Raw genomic sequence first — 6,000 nt, 5'->3', positions numbered from 1 at the left:
ACTCTTGGCACCAGTTAGGGATGATTCAGCTGCTAGTAGCAGAAAAGCCACGATGCCAAGAGCTTGAACAAGGTTGATTTCTATTTCATAAGTAAGTCCAGGCCGGGTCTGACTCTGCATCGGGCACCTAGACTCCTGCCTTTTCATGCTGCCAAGCGCACCTTCGAGCTCACAGGCCAGGAGGTAGTGTCCACTGTGACGGCCGTAGTCCAGGCAGAGGGATGGAGAAAGAGGAGGTAGAAAGGGCACGATGTGCACACCAGCCCTCGGAGCAGCTGCCCTCACTACCGTGCTTGCATCCCATCAGCCAGAGCGTAGTCAGGCGAGCACACTCATCGACAAGAGGAGCTGGACAAATGTCATGTTTATTCTGGATTGCCACATGCCCGGTTCTATTTCTATAGAAAGAAGGAGAAAGCAGATTCGAAGGAGGGTGCCAGGAGCCTCTGCCTGAAGTACCATTTATCTCAGTACCATTTACACACCTGAGAATATATTCCTCAAAACTGTCAGCCACGGTTATCCAAAGTCAGTGGCGAGAACAGTGGGTGGTCCAAGGTTTCATCCTACTTGCAAGCTACAATGTGGGCTTGTCGCAATGTCATGGATGGTCGTGGGAAATATGAAACTCCTGGATCAGTAAAAAAGCAGTTTGTTTCTTATGGTGATAGCAATCGCCAGAACATGAGTGCCTGTGTGCCTGTCCCTGTCCCAGTTCCACAGAGAACTGCAGGGGGCCTGGGACACCTGCCCACACAGTGGGTTGTGTTATGGGGGCGGGGGTAGTGCTGAGTTCGGGGACCCAATCTTTCTCCAGAGGGCAGGAAGAGTGCCTGTCCTTGCTCTGGAGGAGACCTGTCTCGATCGCCAAGGCCGTTCATTCCCCTTGAGCACACCGCCCAGAAGGAAGGCATCTGCAGAAATGCCAAAGGCCTGTGGAGGATGGTCCTGCCCCATTCCCTAAATATATTGCTCAGCTAACGTTCCTTAACATTGCATTGCTTGTTTCTCTTATGGATCTGCTAGCAGATCCTACAGCACATGATATTCAAGTGTCTAAAATATCTTGAGAAAGACTTAGCAAGAGGGTCAGGCTGGAAATGTCCTACCCCCCCCCCCACACCCCCACCTAGATCTTATTTCCCTCTGTTTCTTGCTTCCGTCTCTCTTGCTGCAGTGAAGATGCTAAATGGCTGGGGCCAGAAGCTTCCTCCCCCCAGGAGAAAGCCTTCACGCAGCCTGAAGGAGGAAGCCTGGCCTTTGTCCGGTGCAGTAAAATGCCTATTAAAGGTGCTCTGTGGACAACTGCTAATGTGGGGGTTCATCTCTGGGGGGACAATAGTTTTCATTATTTTCAGCACTAGCAATGCCATCTATTTATATTTTTGATGTAGCATCAGATCATTCTTTTAAAGCATCTTGAAGGCCTACTTTCTCATCATATTGTGCTTCTTGCCAGTTTTCTTCCAGGAAGTTTGGTTTCCTGGCCCTTCCCCTGCTCCCTGTGCAGGGTCCCCTCTGTTGATACCCTGAGTGTCGGCACATGGTGTCCCTCCACTATACACATTTCCTTTTCTCGATCACCTGGGGACAAAGGTAGTGGAGGTGGTGGCATTCTTCAATCGCACTGCCCCATCCTCATCGACTGGTGACCTCCTGGAACAAGGAGATGAGTGACCAGGGGCCCAGGCCTGAGGATTGGCCGTCTCTGCGAACGTGTGACAGCTGTTGATGGGGGCCAAGCCACACTGAGCTTCCCCTTTGCATTTTCCCTTCCATTCAGAGAGCCAGCTCCCAGCACCAAGACAGAGCAGGACTCCAAAATTAGATGCTGCTGTTCTCATTTGTTAGTTAAAAATAGCTGTTCTGCATCCTTCATGCAATCGCCCAGGGGCTGTTTTCAGCAAATGTTTATGATAGAGGAAGACATTTGCTAATTCACTGCTTATTCAAGGAGAATAGCCCGTATTTGCCGTTCTGGAGCAAATAGACAACCCAGGCTGCTGGGGGCAATTCACTTGCATTTTCTTTGGCCTTGCAGGGTGGTTTTGTTCTCGAAGGATGGTGATGAGGAGAGAGGGAGTGAGGGGCACACATTTCACATGATTCTATAAAAAAGGCAATTACGCGGGGCTCAACTGGGGAGGTGGCGAGCACGGTGCCAGGTCATTCTGATGTGCAGAAACGACCCCAACTGTCATTTAGCTGGTGGGGGATTTGCAGTCCTTGCCTGAATCCCTGTGCTCCCAGCTCCAATGATGGGGAAGAAGAGGAGGAGGAGGTGGCAGAGGAGGAGGAGGTGGCGTCTGCCTTCAGATTCAGGGCTTCCCCTCCTTCTGGTTCTGAGTCAGCGCTGCCTGCACCAAGAGATAGATGCTGCTGGAATCACTGTCTCCCTTTGCTCCTGTCTCATCCCCTTCCTCTGATGCTCTGCTGTCTTTGTTCCCCCTGTGAGCCTGAGTGATGGGGGCCAGGCTAGCAGCCACCTGCCCAGGGGCGGGGTGCAGGGAACCGGGCCTGGTGACCTTACCTGGGGGTCTGGGCTCTTTCCTTCTCTGGCAACAGTAGCGTGAAGCTGTTTTGGGGGAAGTACCAGTCTCAGGAATTTTAAAGTTCAGTTTGCCAGGAACGGAGAGACTCAAGACATTTATCTTCAAGGCAGTGTTAACCCTGAACTTTAAAGGCCCCGCATGGAGAGAAGCCTCCGTAAAAAAAGACTTTTAGATCTCAGGGTGGGCCGGGAAGGGAGCCAGCCAGGGACTAAGATGCAACCTGTCCTGAGACTGGGTATGAAAAACAGGGAGGAAGAGTTTGGCCAAGCATCTTGCATGATTTCGTTTTACTGAAATAGGACAGAGCTGGGTATTGGAACAGGAACGTATGTCCGAGAGCATGATGAGTCATGGACACGAACAGTCTTGTCATCCTTGAGACTGTGTTGCAGGGAACCCCGTGTTCTCCTCTGAGGAGAGGCTGTGCTCGTTCTGGGCCCTCGGGGACCTGGCTGGAAGCAAGGGTAGGGAAGAGAATCATGACCTGCTGATAACTGTGTTTCTGGTCTGTACCTGCTGAGCGGCAGGTAGCGAGAGAGATGGGACAGCAGGCAGGTGAAGTGGGGCGCAGCGGATGGGGCCCCGGCGCCGCATGGGGAAGGTGGGAAGGCCTGTTGGCCCGGTCTTAACGTGAAACAAACTGGAGTGTGCTTGCATGGCCCACTCCCTTTATTTTCAGAAGCTGATTCGGAAATGGTTTTCTGCAAACATGACCAGCACATTGGTTTCCCCTTTGGAAAGGGTTGGCTCCTGAATGAATTGGGCCCAGAGGGCCCGGCCACTTCTTCATTCTGCCTTCATCCCGAGCTTTGCATTTGCCAGGGCTTTCTGCAAAAGAGTTTTAATTGCATTTCCTTTTATACTCCAAAGGGAGTTTTCCAGTTCTCTGATTTACGCCAAGGTTGGGAGAAGGTCTGCAAGCTGCTGCAGACGTTACAGAGCCCTTGACGTAATTGCGGGGCCAGAGGAATAACGTGGAATAGATTAATATGTCTTTAAGTGCTAATTTATTTCTCAAATGTGCAGCTTGAAGTCTCTCTCTCTTACTGCTCATTAGACCTGAGGCCGAGCTTTTCCATATTCATCACCGAGCTGCGCAGCAAACCCAGTGCGGGAGGGGACGCTAGGCCCAGCGAGGGGTGACTCACTCGGGGCGAGTTCCGCAGCACACAGGCGTGGAGCAAGTGGTGCAGAGATCAAGGATACCCAGGATAAGTACGAAGCCCGCTCACCAGGCCTTCCTGGGTATGTTTTGTGCTAAACGGAGTGCACACACCTTCAGGGTTTCCCATTCTGCGGGGACAGGAGGCTAGGACATCAGTCAGGAGGCAGTCAGGCCATGGCTAACAGCCGCAGGGGGAGAAAGGCCCTGGGTGTCAGATTGTTTTAGAAGGTGGGTATCAAGCCAGACTCAGAGAGAGGAAGCCCATGTAAGTGGTTGGCAGGATGGGGAGATTGGGAGAAGGAAAGCCAGAACAAAGGGCAGCTGATGGCATGGGCAGTGTCTGGGGTAGAGTGAGTTCCATGGAGACATGGTGGGCGCTGGGAGTGGGGGGCAGCATGGGGACAGACTGTGGGTGGGGCCAGGGTCCCTTCTCCCTGAGGGCCTGGGTCCTCACTGCAGGTCTTCACTCTGCCTTCTGGTTTAGCACTGCTCCCGCGGGCTTAGAATCTGAAAGCAGCATGCAGGGATGTCAATCATTTCTAGAGTCATGATGGGCACAGCACGAGACCCCAGGGAGGGAGGGCAATGTGGCAACGTTGTTATCTTACTTAGCTTTTCTGGGCCCATCGAACTGAGCTATCGAGATTCAGAGCCATGAAGCCCAGTCAGACTCCTGAACTTGCCATCTAATTGGAAAGAGAACCACATGCAAGAGTTTGGGCTACAGGTCAAAGAGCTTCAGAGGAGGGAGGGGTAAGGACATGGAGCCAGACGGCCTGGGGGATGGAGCAGTCAAGGCCTACCCGGCTCACCGAGCACCTGGGCACCAGGGCTTCTTCGTTCATCTACGCAACAGACTGAGCCAGCAATGCGCTCTGCTGGATGCTGGGTGTATGGCGGTGAGGCGCACAGACAAGAAGCCAGTCTCAGGAAATCCGAAGTGTTCGTGGGGGATGGACCATGAGTGTATTAACAATGACTGTGAGGCAATGAGCACTGGGTGTTACCTGCAACTGATGAATTATTGAAAACTACATCTGAAATGAATGATGTACTACATGCTGACTAACTGAATTTAAATAAAAAATAAAAATAAAAAATAAAGAACATGATTTCAGATGGTAATGAGGAAAATAGCCCAGTATAGTGGGATAAGGAGTGGTGGGAGAGGGGGAGAACCAGAGCCAGACTGGGGCATCCAAGAAGCTGTGTCAGAGGCATAGCCTTTGAGAGGAGACCCATGGGGTGAGATGGGGTCGGGCTGCGTGAGATTTCTCCAAAGGTGATGGGTACATGAGTAGGCATGCATACGGTGTATGGAGTTGGCCAGAGCAATTTGCTGGGCACCTAGTGCCATTCTAAGACTTCCATGTGCATTAATAACCCTCTGGGTGGGAGCAGGAATGTATTACAGAGTGAGAAACTGAGGCTCAGAGAGACCACACCACCACTCCCAGATCACAGCCAGAAGCTAGTGAGGCTGGAACATAAGCATCTGCCCCCTGATTCCAGGGCTGATTTGCTGTCTGCTTTCTCAACCTCAAAACACCCTCAGTGAGCCAGCTGTGCCTGGAGAGGTGAGCTCCATGGCCACGCTGAATCCCAACACAGATATCAAAGAAAAGAGCCAAGAAGTGAAGCAAGGGTGTCATGAGGACCAAGCCCATGGACTTTCTGCAGTATCCAGTCTTCCTGGAGCAGCTAGCAAGGTCACCAAGGGAACTTTAGGTGCCAGGGTTGAGGGCATTGGCTTATTCTTAATGTTTTGAGAACCATCCAAAGTTTCTGATGGGGAATCACGTGTGCAAAGTGGAATCAGAAAGGAACAGTGCTGAAGGTGTGAGGTGATGGCACGCAAAGGGCTAGTCTCAAGATCGTGGTGATCTAGGTTGATTTGTGTCCCCATAAATTTGTATGTTGAAGTCCTAACCCCTAGTACTTCACAATGTGATCTTATGTGGAAATAGAGCCTTTGCAGATGATCGTGTTACAATGAGGTCATTGGGAAGGGCCCTAAACCAATGTGGCCAGTGTCCATATGAGAAGAAATTCAGATACAGACACAGAGGGAGCACGTCGTGTGACTCTGAGGGCAGAGATCGCAGTGTGCCTACACAGGGAAGGCCCAAGACTACCAGTCGATATGGGCTGGATGGTGTTTTCTCCAAAGTCCTGTGTTGAAACTCTAACTCCTAAGATGACTGTATTTGGAGATGAAGCCTAGCAGGAGGCAGTCAAGTGCAATGAGGTCATAAGGGTGGGCTCCTTCTGAAAGCACGGGTG

This window comes from Canis aureus, chromosome 31 (genome assembly GCF_053574225.1).
Source record: "Canis aureus isolate CA01 chromosome 31, VMU_Caureus_v.1.0, whole genome shotgun sequence".
NCBI lineage: Eukaryota > Metazoa > Chordata > Mammalia > Carnivora > Canidae > Canis > Canis aureus.
The sequence above is the reverse complement of the archived record's forward strand: the minus strand, read 5'-3'. Positions refer to the sequence as shown.